At 41.6% G+C, this 14,955-nt stretch overlaps 1 long non-coding RNA gene across 1 annotated transcript; it reads right to left on the bottom strand.

Annotated features, from left to right (window-relative positions):
* Window positions 1-3,391: 3,391 nt before the first annotated feature.
* LOC128412366 (uncharacterized) lies at window positions 3,392-4,916 on the bottom strand. The gene is made up of 2 exons (XR_008330064.1): window positions 4,707-4,916; window positions 3,392-3,616 (listed from the first exon to the last, which is right to left on the bottom strand). It is a non-coding gene; the product is annotated as an uncharacterized LOC128412366 (long non-coding RNA).
* Window positions 4,917-14,955: the final 10,039 nt, after the last annotated feature.

Here is a 14,955-nt window from a genome sequence, read left to right as displayed (position 1 = left end):
TTGCCTTGTAAATTTATGAACATTTATATATATGAGATCTTAGAATTCCTATAACACGTACCATTAGACATCTTCTGCCAGATCTTGTACAAAGGGCAGCTGGAAGATGCATCAAGCTGAACACTGAGAAACAGGGACTGCAGGGTAAAGGTAAGAGAGTTGAGGAAAAGCTTTGAGGCTGATGAAGGGGAAGAAAAGGGAGGACTCGCATAAACTGTCTGCAGCATCATTTGTTTTAGGTTGTTAATAAACCTTTGGCTACTATCACCCTCAGAACATATTTTCATTGCTGCTTGACCTACACTGTACTGTGCCTGTCTCATTTATTTTGATGGTGCATCTCATAACTTTGCTACTATCGTTTTGAAGCTGATCATGTTTGAGAATGAATCTCCAATCAAATTAAATTTGGGGTCAGGGCTGTTCTCAGGTGTCAGCATTGGCATGGCCATACTGGGATCCACTACTGAGCCCTAGAAACCATCCCCTGGCAAGCATTGCGGCTGCTACTTATTACTGTTGCTATATGTTCATCTGCCCACTCCAAGTGTGCAAGCAGTGATGAGAACAAGGAAGAGGAGGAACATTACAATGTCTCCATGAAAATATTTAGGCTAGAGCACCATATTGGCCCAGATATAAGCCACATCCCCCCCCCCAAATTCCGATTGTGAAAAGTTAAAGTGTAATAGTAATAGTAATTTATTATTTGTACCCTGCCCATCTGGCTAGGTTTCTCCAGCCATTCTGGGCGGCTTCCAACAAAGATTAAAAGTACCTTAAAATGTCACACATTAAAACTTCCCTGAACTGGGCTGCCTTCAGATGTGTGGTTTTATTCGCGACCTTACGGTATCACTGCTGAAACAGCTGCCCAGGCAGGCCATCGGAGGTGCGGGACAACGGTACGCCACCCGCCCGCAACTCCCAATTCTCCCCAGAGCTGTCAAAATGAAGGGGGAAGGGGGGGACTTAAGTTCTCCACATAACTGCATTAGTCTGTGAATTTTATTTCTTTTTAAGATCCTCGTGAAAATTTGCCAGCCATTTAGTGCAAGTTTCTCCTAGTATAAACATTTGTATATGCAATGTTGCCTGCTTTGTATATTTTGCAAAGTTCCTTGATGTAATAGATTTTATGACATACCGGTACTTTCTTTCACTACTCATTTTTATGCACAGCCCCCCCAAATATGGACATTTCTTTACAGATTTCTTGGTTGGAGAACCAAATCACAAAATTTGGTGAAGTGTGAATTTTGAAGCATAGCAGTGTTTGAGTTTGCATATTGTTTCAAAAAGTGTGAACTATGTAGGTTCACATAAAAATCTTAACCGGACTGGGCTTTTAGTTGTTATAGGAAAATCCTTGGGCTCACTTGGATTACCAAAGAAAGACACCAGCCAGGGATATAGGAGCAAAACAGCAGCCTGTAGGCCTGATTTTTATTTTAAAGGACTGTTGCAACAGGACTTCCACCCACCACATGGAAGAAGCAGGAACAAGCCCAGAACAAAGGGATGCTTCCTCTTTTATAAGTTTTCTCTTTTCCCAGAAACACCTTTGGTGAAGCATCATGCATACATCATACGTATGTCACAAACGAGGAGGGGTGTCTGGCAGAAACCAGTTCATCAGGTTATGCCCCCAACCCCCTCTTCCCCTCCACCTTACCCCCATCAAGTGATACAAAGAAAATACTTACAAGTTCCTGGGTTTCCTGGTCAGGTAATCACACCTCTTTGTCCTTAATCCATTCTTGGGTGGTTTGCTATTGTCCATCTGATGACTATCTGTGTGACACCCATCTGCTAGGATGCCAGTGATGATCTCTTGTGCAAGAGGCTGCTGAGTACGTGGTCTCAGGCTTGAGGGATAATGGCTGCCCACATCCCAAACTCCCCCATTGGTAGCCATTCCTTTCCTGAACAGAACAAAGTTGGAATGGTGCAAATCCATACTGGAGCGATATTATATGACTTTCTAAAGTTTTTCCAGTGAGGCCAGTACATAGATACATTTATCAGTGAATTGTTGCATTTGGTAATGTGGAGCGGAGGCCCTTTGAATAGAGATAGGAAAAAACTGTGATGAAGTGTTTTGTGGGGACATTTGCAGTAGGGATAGTATTGATTTTGGTAGTTGGGGTGTGTGTGTATGATGTCTACTGGAGGGACACCCACACCCACACAAAAACCCTTTACATAAATTCCTGTAACATAGTGTTACAGCTCCAGCTCTCTGAAATTGATTACCAGCTGAAATCAGACATGCACCTAGTGCGAGAAAGTGTTTAGGTGCTTACCGAAGACATTTTATTTTAAAAGGTTTTCCCTGAGGTGTAATCCAATCATTTATGGAAGATCCATTGTATATTTGGTGAAATGGTTTCATTGTTTCTAGTGTTTTTAAGAATGTTTTTATTGTTTTAGGGTTTGCTGGATGTATTTTATTGTTCTTAGAGCTTGTAATTTGGTGTTTTATTCTGTTTTTACTGCTTTATGCCATGCAGCAGTCTATAAATTTGTATGAAAATAAAAACATCATCCCCCTTCCCTACTCAGCATTGAAGAGAATGTAGGCATCCTTAGTTGCAGAAAACTTGTTGAGAGCATCAGATACTTGCAGAGATTTGGACAGGGAAGATAATGTGGAATTACATCTTACCGTTGTCTGCATTTTTATTTCTAAGTAATACAGTGGTGCCTTGGTTCTCAAACTTTTTTTTTAAATAATCTTTATTAAGTCTTTTTATCATCAACATTTCAATCAAATAACCAAAAATACCACACACACCCTGCGACTTCCCTCAACTTCCTCTTCTGGTTTTTTCTTTTATACTATCCTCTCCTGCTTATTTTAACATATTTTTTAAATTAATTTTCCAATAATTTTTTTTTTGACAAACAAACAAATACACAAACAAACATAAATCTCAGCCTTATTTACATCAATCTTAGTAACATTGTTAAGTGACTTCCCCGTATCCCCCTGGTTGAATTTCAGTGTATATCATTTTAACAGTTTTCCAAAACCAGTGTTCTTATAAAATTAACTTAATCACTTAACATCTTTCTTTCTTTCAAATTTGGCATTAAACATATTAATTAATCACATTACATATTTAAATCCTAAGCCTATCTGATATTTGCAAGCTTTTCCAATTAAGTGAACATATTTAACTAAATAGTCTTTAAATTCTACCCATTCCTCCTGGTACTCCTCCTCCTTCTGGTCGCGGACTCTTCCAGTCAGGTCGGCTAGCTCCGAAAAATCCATCATCTTCATCTGCCAGTCTTCCACTGTTGGTATTTCTTGTGTTCTCCAATTCTTCGCTAGCAAAATTCTTGCTGCAGTTGTGGCATACAAAAATAATTTAACATTTTTGGGGGGCAATTCCAAACCTGTTATTCCAAGAAGAAAGGCCTCTGGTTTCTTAATAAATGTATATTTCAACATTTTTTTCAATTCATGTATGTTCAGGATTGGGTTGGGAGATGTGTAGCTCAATAAGGGCTCATCCACACTCCTGTTTGTTCCATGTTTTCTAGACCCTGGTCTGAGAGGTTTTTCTTTTGTCCTTCCACTTCCCTGAGGAATACCTGCTGGTTACATCTGAATCGGAACAAACAACAACTGTGTTTCATGAGACAAATGGAAGAAATCACAGGACAGTGTTATCAGTGGCGTAGCGTGGGGGGTGCAGGGGGGCCGGTCGCACCGGGCACAACATCTGGGGGTTAGAGTTAGGGGGTGCAAATCCAGGGGTTAGGGGGCACAAATCCAGGGGTTAGGGAGCGCAAATTACTTGCCTTGCCCCGGGTGCTGACAACCCACGCTACGCCACTAAGTGTTATACAGTTGTAGAAATAAGAAGTCACCAACATAAATATGATAAATAAAGTTGTGTGAACTGATGAGACTGCATGAAGATTTCTGTGCTGCTGTTTTTTTAAAAAAAAGCTATGCCCTATTTCTGTTTCTTGCTGCTTTGGAAATATTTTCTACAAACTTTTTATTATCATTTCCATCAACATTTTGTGTTACAATTTGTGCTAGAAATTCTATTGCAAGTAGAAGAGCTGTAAAGTAATTTGGTGGTAACTGATTACTTCATTCCCAAAGAGGAGCAAACAATCAAAAAGGGTTCTGAATAGCAGTCCTTTTGTTTCTCTGAGCTTCTCAGCAATTATGACTTTTATTGTGATACACACACACACACACACACAGAGAGAGAGAGAGAGAGAGAGAGAGAGAGAGAGAGAGAGAGAGAGAGAGAAATGCTTTGTCACCACTATCAGTAAATGATGTGGTTCATTTTCATTTCAATTTTTCACCAATCAGTTATAAAAAGAGGTCATTCCATCGGTCTTTTCTAGCAATCAGAGGGAATTTAACTATGTACCAAATATTAGCTTTCTACCTGGTGGGGTAACCTAACCATTTTGATACAATTTGCCAGATCAAATAGGCTTTTTTCAATGTAGGTCAGTCTTTTCCTGTTAAAGTGGCATAATAGTGCTTGAAACGTATGGTGTAGATTTGACCTTACATTATTAGCTCACCTGTTCTCCAGTAAAAACAACAACAACAGGGGAGAGAGCAGGCAAAGATGTAAAGGCTATTATCTATGATAGTTCAGTGTCTTTGCTTCAAAACATTTCTAAATACAGCTTAAATTTTTTTTTAACTTGTAAAGGCTTACCTAACTTGTTCTTCATTCTCCATCTTTTTCTTCAAGGAGGTGAGATCAACTGACAGACTTGACTAGATGTCTAAATGGTTGTGTGGAAAGAGTCCTTTGTGGAAAGAGCTCTTTGTGTACTTGTTTTAGACTATCTATTGAAAGTTTTCAGCTTCCCTTGTTGAAGTACAGGGCCAAGTTGTAGTCTTTCTCTACTGCCTGCTGCTTGCTTAGGAGTTTCTGAGCAAGTGACAAGTTTCATGCCTTAATGGTGTCACACAACAGTTCCGACACACAAAGTATCCTTCAGGCCAGCTCCATCTTTTGGAAGCGCCACCACAGTGCACAACACCCCACAATGCCTTGTGCTAAACCACCCATCTAAAGAGATCCATACACTTTCTCTGCCGAGGCTGACGGGAGCATTGGAAAGCTACTTGAGCATGACAGCTGAATATGGCTTAGGGCTGCTTCCGGGATTCACCTACCTAATGAAGCTGCCTTCAGGGTGTTGTTGTTGTTGTTGTTTAGTCGTTTAGTCGTGTCCGACTCTTCGTGACCCCATGGACCAGAGCATGCCAGGCACTTCTGTCTTCCACTGCCTCCCGCAGCTTGGTCAAACTCATGTTGGTAGCTTCGAGAACACTGTCCAACCATCTCGTCCTCTGTCGTCCCCTTCTCCTTGTGCCCTCCATCTTTCCCAACATCAGGGTCTTCTCTTCTCATGAGGTGGCCAAAGTATTGGAGCCTCAGCTTCACGATCTGTCCTTCCAGTGAGCACTCAGGGCTGATTTCCTTCAGAATGGATAGGTTTGATCTTCTTGCAGTCCATGGGACTCTCAAGAGTCTCCTCCAGCACCATAATTCAAAAGCATCAATTCTTCAGCGATCAGCCTTCTTTATGGTCCAGCTCTCACTTCCATACATCACTACACATCAGGGTAGAAGTGAATAGTGACTATTGGCTGCCTTATTACAAGGCTCTTGCCACCTGCTTGGCTGCTCTCTGTCATTAGGGATGGGACAAGATGCCCTCAGATGTGTGTGTACTGCCATCTGCTTACAGAGAGAATAGTTCATTGGTCCCTAGGTGTGCAGGTAGGAGAAAATGCATTTGCTCCCCCCCCCATTTTAAACTGTTGAAGACATAGTTGCATCCTGGAACCTGGAACTGTCTCTGTCTTCTAGCTCACCTTCTTCTCACTACTTCTCACATAGAGGTAAATAGGCATGTTGAGACAATTCCTTACACTTCTCTAGGTGCCGGCAGCCACTTACTCTTCCAGCTTCAAATAGCATAGCTGCCCAGGTAATTCCATTGACGTGTGGGCAGTCCTGATGGATGCTGTGCCCTCGCATTGATTTGACCTTACTAAGAGTAATTCTTGGAAGCGCTTGAGGAATTCTGGTAGCTCAGAGTGCATGGTTTGCATCTTGGAGTCTCAAATTCAACCCCCCCCCCAACATCTCAGTGCATGCAATAGGCACCACCAGGCAAACCAATGCTTTATTATCAGGAAGCTTCTGATGATATGATGGTGCTGCAGGATAGAAATCTGCTGGGGTGAGATCTAACCCCTTCCCCCCTAATAAATTTCATACCTTGAGTGTACACACAATCTCTCCAGAACCATTACTTAGGGTGAACAGTGGTAGACCTCCATTTTGGGGACCCCTTCTCAACCAGCAACAAGGTCAGGGTAACCACTGTTCTCTTCTTCAGTGGGGCTGTTCTACGACAAATCACCACACCTTTACAACATCTGTGCTACTGACTGTCAAACTTGGAGATTGTTGAAATATATACAACAAAAAATCAACCAGAGTTGTGCTAGACTCTAGAGTCTACTAGACCCCAAAAAATTAAGCAATATGGAATAAAGTTGTTTCTTGGGCCCCTCCAGAATTAGGGTCCCTTAAGCTTAAGCTTCATTAGTTTTATAGTAGATCCACCCTGAGGGTGAATATGGGTTTCAAATATATGGAAGCATTGGGGCTCCACTTCTGTGTTTGGAAGAGAGAGGGCCTTCAGAATTAATGATATGGGAATCAGCAGGCACAAGAAGTTGACTTATCCCAGGTCTGATTAGCTGTCTTTCTTGACCAACATTAACACCCCTGACAGGTCGCAGCTCTCCCATATCTCAGGCAGAACTCATCCCCATAACCATTTACCTGGAGCTGGGGGTTGAATCATGGACCTTCTGCATGCAAGTAATGTGTTCTAATGAACAGTAAATGGGCCTGTGCTTTCTCCCCAAAATTGCTTTCTTCAGTTTGTATGACAGAAAGTCCCTCTGAACCAGTCATGTTTCTCATGCCTTTGTTGTGGGGTGGGAGGAAGGCTTCCTAAAGTCTTCTGCTCAGTACATTATACACATTATAAGCCGTTGCCTACAGTGATATGGTGCATTAAATTACGGTAAACTGTCTATGGATATTCCACTTTATGCCAACAGATGGCACTAGAATTCACTAGGAAAAAGACTGACTGAAGATGTTGCTTGAGGAACAAATTCATTTTTATGCGTCTCTTCAGCTTCCTTCCTATTTACTTACTTTAGCTCCTGTAATTCAGGCAACCAAATAGTTCAGCTAAGTACAATTTATTTTATGTTGCTGTGAAACATTGTTCACCATGGGCGAGAAATGTACCCAATAATATGTCTCCCCTGCCCTGCAACAATCACTAATTTGATAATGACATATTTTGCCCTAATTCTTCTTCTTCGTTTAAAGAAATGCCTAAAATGTAAATGCCCCATAATAAGGTGAGAACAGGACAGCGAGGACATGGAAATAATTCATGTTATATAATTTATACATATTATGCGAAAAGAACTGATTTTCTACAGCCTCAGAAATCTTTGGTGTGTCCCCCCCAAAAAACCCCAGTGTAGTATTTATGAACACACAATATTAATCTACTGAGAATGTGCTGCATTTTTAAAAGTTCTTTAAATGAAGAGAAACAGAAAAACTGTTCAGTTTTCAAGGCATCTTTAAGCACTTACATATAGCACTAACAGCAGAATCCTATTTGTCTACTCAGAAGTTAGTCCCATTAAGTTTAATGGAACTTATACTCAAGTAATTCTTCATAGGATCGAGACCTGGATCAACAGGCTTTCAGTTGCTACCTGGTCATTCATTTTCAATCCCGCCATATGCTTGAGTCATTTTCAAATTCTATTATAACAACCTATAAGTTCACATGAAGCAATTGGATTTGTGGCAGCTCAGTGTCCTCAGGGAAAGTATGTAGGAAAGCAAATATCCCTTGCCTTTTTTTGTTCCATATCTCTTTCATGAAGACAAATCTTTCTTTCGTGCCCCAGCACCACTGATTTCTGCCATGAAACTGATTCTAGACTGGTGATGACTGTTCCTGAGTAAGTGACCCGATTGTAACCAAATAGCTTATACTACAACACCAAGTATTGTCCAGTCACAAGGCATCAGTTGCTGATGTGGTGGTGGGGTCATCAAATTGCATATGAATCACTTTGGTTTTCCTGGAAAGCCTCTGTAAAAATCTCCCTGGAAGAAAAATCCCCTGATATACCCATATCATTAGAGACAGGAATAACTCAATCAATCAATCTCCTTTATTGGCATAGAAAAGTGCATCGTATACATGGATCAGAACATGACACAGTTAATGAAACATAGTAGGAGATACTTTAGGATAAAACTGACCAGACATTGTGAGGTATGAAAATGGCTCTTAGGACCTATGGTGATGTAATTTCATAGTGTCACTCAAAAATCTTGCCACATTCTCAGCATTGTCATTACTACAATTGTTCAGCAGATAAGACACACCACACTGTGATTCTAACTATTAACTCCCATTTCATGAACCCCCTGTCAACGAAACTGATCCAGCTCGAGCCATGAACTTCATGGTGGGCAACCGCACCACTGGCGATTATTCATCTTTGGCAGGAATAACTAATGTAATATGAATACAAACAGCAGCTCACCTGAAGAAATGTGAAGCCTACAAAATTTAAAAAATAAACATATACTTGTCTATGAGCAGGTCTGCCCCTGCCCCACACCGCACAAACACTGACTCTTCCCAGTCCTTATTTTAAAGTGTCTTATTGCAGGTTTTAAATCTTTACAGGCTTCCATGATTTCCTATTAAGTATTTGATAATTCAACAGGAGACACTCCCTAGGGGACTCAGCTAGACTGGTAAAGAAAAGGCAATTTATATGCATTGTACATGCAATATAACATTGTGCCACCAGATGGCGATGTAGAGTTCCGTTTTTCTCTACCTGTTTTCCCTGTTTAAATTTACAAAGCTTTAAACTGAAACATTTCTTTGATGTGTCTGGCTCCAGCCCATGATAGGTTAATAGCTCTAGTGATGCGCTATCATGCATTGTATATAGAGCATCACTGTAATTTGTAGAAAGTATAATGTTTACACTCTGTAATAGTTTTTATATTTTTTTTTTCATTTCTTTCAATGGAACACACTGAACATAAACAACTTTAGCCAGGTTGGGGCAATTATATTTTTATTTACAGTACAGAGCTCTGAATTATAATGGACCCAATCGAGCCAAAGTTATCCACGGTGTGAATGTCTCATTCAAACAAATGATGCAAGTTTATCACAAACCCCTTTGCTTTCATTGAGACTTTCAGCACAACTCCATGCATGTCTACTCAGAAGCAACTCCCATTGAGTTTAATGGAACCTACAGACAAGTGAGTGGTACAGGATTCATGATGACAAACTTCAGCTGGATCGGGGCCTTTTAATGTATGTGTGTGTTTAAAAATATCTAAACACTAGGTGGTGCTTTGCATTAGAACATTAGTTCTCAATTCTAGAGTCCTGCATTAGAGCCCATTTCAAAATGGTCACAGATTATCATAACACCTGTCCCTGCTTTTAAGATATAGTCACTTATTCTGATTCATCTCAGCTTTATAGACCATAATCCCTTATATACCCTGCCAAAGATACCAGAATCCCACTCCAAAGCAACTCAGAGCAGGGCTTCCAGTATGGTTGCCCCTGTTCTGTGAAATATCATTCCTATAGATATCACAATCTGTACTCTCCAGAAACAATCAAGGACATTTTTCTTCTGTCGGGCTTTCTCAGCTGCCAAGGCCTTTAATTTGGCTTTCTTTGGTTTTGTTTTAAATGTATCTGCTGTTTTTTGTTTGTTTCAACTGTTGTGGGATTTTATTTTATTTCTACTGTTTTTATTGTACATTGCCTTGAGATGCATGTGTGGAAGGCAATGAACTCATTAATATAAACATCAGTAAAATGAGGTGCTGCTCTTCACATCTACTACCCCACCCCTCTTCCTGTGCCCCCTCCCACTTTGGGCCCAAGTTGTTTAGGACTTTGTAAATTAACACAAGAACCTTGAACCAAGAAGCAAATTGGCAACCACAGTAGATCTCTCAGCAGCAGATTAACATGTTCCCAATAATCTGCTTCTGTGAGCAGTGTGGCTGTTGTCAGGCATGATGAAAGTCCAACATTTCTGAAGAGCTTTGCATTGGCTACCCTGGTGTAGACTATACTGAGCAAAGCAGATCAATGGTTTGGAAGAAAATGTCCTGCTTAAGCTGGTTCAGCCAGTTCTTGTGTCTTTCTGCCAGCAGAGGGGATGTTTTAACATGACCTCATGGGGTTCATTGCCAATGCAGTGTTGATACAATAGCACCAAATGGTCCAATTGTAAGTGTTGGCCTTGGCCATCTATCAGAGAATAGGGGTATTTTTATCCCACAGATTGTCTGCCCTGCACATTTGCAAAGTACAAATATTTAGTAAGTGGAATTTTTCGCAATCTGCCTACAGTTGTTAGTTCAGAATAAAAGCTACCAGTTTGATCCTCCAAAACAGCAAATGTAAGCCTAATGTTTAATCGTAAGACTTCTGGCAGAGTCGCTGTCTCTGCAATGCCAGGACAACAACTTGTTTTATGGTGCTCTGCTGATGTTGCAGATGATTTATCTGAGTAGTTTTCAAGTGTCTACATTCAGCAAATGTAGTGTATGTGGTATATGAGGGGTAAGGGGAGAGGTAGCACCTTAATGAGGGACATGTCGTGCTGGGATAGTTTGCCCACCCTTAGTTTCCCCCCACACACTCTGCTCTTACCTGTGGCTCCTAGAAGCTGTCAGCATGTGACAGTGGCCACACTCCAGGAACAGCTTCAACTGGTGTTTCATAATCCCTTGGTGAGTTAGGGACTTCCCATGGATGCAAAGATAAGCTCTGGCAGATTGAGCGGATGAGACCGATAGCGGGTCCAGTGGTCAAGAAGGTGGATTCTGCACATGCTGTAGAGGGAAGTGAAGGGCAGGTGGAGCTCATCATCTCAGGGGCCCATCTAGGAGAAGGAAAACTCTAATCCTAAACCTCTGCTGACCTTGCGGGCTACCTTCAGGAGAAGAATAGGCTAAGGAGCAAACCCTACACAAATCCAGAGTGGACGGTTGGATGGTGCCTTGAATGCCTCCTTCTGGCAACTCCTATAGCCAAGCTGGTGCTAAACATGTTGCTCTTCTTTCCTTTGGACACATCAGTGAGGCTGAGAGGGGGGGTCTTGTTGTCTGGGCAGGCCAGGACCTCCATACACATTGCCCAGGCTTGTGCCCCGGGGAGGTGCTACTAATGCAGCGGTTTGACTTCAACCCCAGAGGCACACTCCATTGTCTCTCTCTCTCGAGAGATGCCCACAACAACATTCAATGAACTATTTCCACATCAGCTTGGGAACCTTACATCTATTATAGACTGGAAAGGGATCTTGAGCACATTCTAGAGCAAGGGTGGCTAACCTCTGCCCCACCAGATACAGTTTAACTGCCTCTCCCATCATTGCTGACCATTGGCCATGCTGGCTGGGCTGGTGGGAGCTGAAACCCAATGAAATATGGTTGATGCCACATTGGCTACCCCTGGTCTATACTGACTGACAATGGTTCTCCAGGTTTCTAGTCTTTTCTAGCCCTAAATGGAGAATTGAACCTAGCTCTTCCAACAGGCAACGTATGGCTCTGCCAGTCTGCTGCAACTCTTCACTGGTGGCCCAGACACTGTGATAATCAACAAAACATTGATCCAACCCAGCTAGTATATTAAAAGGGTAGGTGGAATAGTGAGCAGTTTGGGATCAATGTGTCCCATATGTCAGGCATATGATCTTGCTTTAATTAAGACAGCACAAGTTCCATACAGATCAAATGCTAGTATGTATTCCTATGTTAGTACTTTTGGAAAATACGTACACTCTTGGAAATTTTTTTTGCAAACAAGCAACATATGTGGCTGATTGGAAGTGGTGGAGATTGGGGAAAGAGAAAAGACACAATGTACACAAAAAGGCATAGTCTTAGAAGTCCTAAGCATTTTCCTAGAGAGGAGGATGGCTTCCAAGGTGTGCAGTGGCTACCTGGAGCCAACATCCAAGAAGTTATGGTGAGACCACTAAATCAAATCAGCCTTTGAAAATTTCCTTGTGCTGCTACTTGTGTTGTTGTCAGGCAGACCAACAGTAACACTGATTAAAGGTGTGACAACAACAGCTTCAATGCAACCAATTCATATTTGTATGCTTTTAGAATGGAAAGCAGCAAAGAACACAATGCACCTCTAGGCTATACCAGAGTCTACAACATATCAAGAACTGGTGCCACTACTGGGGGGGGGGGGTTGGAGCACCAGAACAACCCCAAAACCTGATAATTCAGACATCTCTCCAGCTCAAAACATTTCCAACTACTCTTTCAAATTATACTTAATCCTCTGATGCATACCTCTTGGTATGTATCATTTAAACCTCTTTTGTTATGTATGTTTCTAGTTATTACATCCCCCCTTTTCTCATTATGGGCCACTGCTGTTCTGCACAATTGTGACATAAAACAATTTGAGGGTTTTTTGGGGGAGGGAGCAAGAGCAAAAGGAAGAGGGGGACCTCAAACAGGGGTGTCAAGACAATTGCCCCAAATGCACTGATTAAATCTTCATGTTTTGCAGTTTCTTGGAAAATAGGAGGCTACTTCATATCATTAGTTCACCTCACTTACTGTCATCTTCCTACCTAGAATTGAACCAGGAATTGAACCAGGATTCTTTGGCATGCAGGATGTGTGCTCTGCAGTGGAGCTCTGACCATTCTTCAACAGCAGAAATGAATTTTTGAAGTAATTAGGTTCACTGAGAGTGCCAGTGTGGTGTAGTGGTTAAAGTATAGGACTAAGACCTGGGAGACCACGGTTCAAATCCCCATGCAACCATGAAACTCACTGGGTGTCCTTGGGTCTGTCATTGCCTCTCAGCCTAATGGTGGTGTTGTGGGGGTTAATGAGGAGAGGGGAAATCATGTAGGCTACCTTGAGCTCCATGGAAAAAAAAATGGGATAAAAAAATGCAATAAATAAATAAATAAATCTCTGCTGGCAGGCTATCCGAGATAATATATATATTCTTTCCTAGCACGATTTATTCAAAACTTTCTGGTTTTGTACATCAATGTGTGCATGTAACAGAACATAGTTGTCCAGGATGTGGGTGGTGCTGTGGTCTAAACCAGTGAGCCTCTTGGGCTTGCCAATCAGAAGGTCGACCGTTCAAATCCCCACGATGAGGTGAGCTCCCATTGCTCTGTCCCAGCTCCTGCCAACCTAGCAGTTTGAAAGCACACCAGTGCAAGTAGATAAATAGGTAGGCAGGAAGGAAAACAGCGTTTCTGTGCGCTCTGGTTTCTGTCACAGTGTTCCGTTGCACCAGAAGTGGTTTAGTCATGCTGGCCGCATGACCTGGAAAGCTGTCTGTGGACAAACGCTGGCTCCCTCAGCCTGAAAAGCCATGTTTGACTGGTCTTAACCATCCAGGGGTTCTCTACCTTTACCTTTTTACCAGGACTGAGTGGAAGCACGTTTTCACACAATGCTGTTCTCTGTACCAGTGAAGAAATATTTGACTAGGAACAGCAGTTGCCTATTGTTGAAGGCTGACACCTGTTTGTGGGTCTTGCTGGTGCTCTCCCAAACACACAGCAGTAGCCAGCTCCCCTGCAGAGATTTCAGCCAAAACTCACAAGCAGGCTGACACGATGGGCACTCAATGAGCAAGTCAACGTTTTGTTCGCTTACTTTCTCCACCCACCCCCACTGCCCTCCAGCTGGGGTAATTTTAGATTCTAGAGGAAATGTAAAGAAAACAAGCAAAGGAAATGTTGGGAAAGTAGCTGTTCTTCATCTAGAGTCATTTGAAACTTAAAACCTATGCAGTTTTGCCAGACCTTAGTGACAGAATGGTAGAGATGTCAGAGCTGGAAGGAACTTGGTTGATCTTATCCAGGCCTCTGCAGAAGCAGAAATTGTATCTAATAGCTTATCTTGTCATATGAATATTTATTTATTGCATTTGTTAATGCATTACATTTTTAGCACCTCTTGCCTCCAGTCTGCTTAGAGTGGTACACATGCTTCACACATTCCACTTCAACAACAACCTTGTAAGAAGGTAAGAATGAAAGTTAGTGGCTGGTTTGAGGTCATCCAGTGGTTTGAAATCAGGTGCTCCAGTGCTCTATCTTTGTATATAATTGTTATTAAATTTTCCATTTAAAATGCTCATCTTACATCTTTAAGATATCAATGACTTCCCTTCTTCTCTTTCCATGGTTCATTTTACATATCATAAATCCCTGCATATTTAACGCTGCCAGCATTTTCAGCTGCACACAATTATTTCCCCTGTATTCAATAAATGTTTTCCAATCATCTTTAAACATATGTTCTTCTTGTTCTCTTATTCTGTATGTTAAGTCTGCAAGTTGTGCATATTCTGTCAACTTAAGTTGCCATTCTTCTTTGGTTGGGTCCTTGCTCATTTTCCACTTTTGGGCTAACAAAAAATAACCTTTTTGACACCTGGGAATTTGTCTGGGGTTTTTTTTGGGGGGGAGGACTTTGAAACTTTTATTCAATTCATTATGGATCATTTCCCAATACTCTTTTACCCTTTTACTAGTCCGCCAGCTCTATTATACCACATCTCCTTTTTCATCTTCACTGATATACAGCATTGGATGTATTGCTGAAACCTGCTTGCCAGGATTGTCTCCAGCTAAGGTAGGATGCCAGGTCTCAGCTTTTGAACTTCTTTTTTGGAAGCCAGGACACAGTCCTATAAAACAGCACATAGATGCCACCTTTGTTCAACGTGGACCATTATATGATGTATGATGATGACCTCTGTCATGAGAGA

This window comes from Podarcis raffonei, chromosome 4 (assembly GCF_027172205.1).
Source record: "Podarcis raffonei isolate rPodRaf1 chromosome 4, rPodRaf1.pri, whole genome shotgun sequence".
NCBI lineage: Eukaryota > Metazoa > Chordata > Lepidosauria > Squamata > Lacertidae > Podarcis > Podarcis raffonei.
Note: the sequence above shows the minus strand (reverse complement) of the source record. Positions and strands in the feature narration are given on the sequence as shown.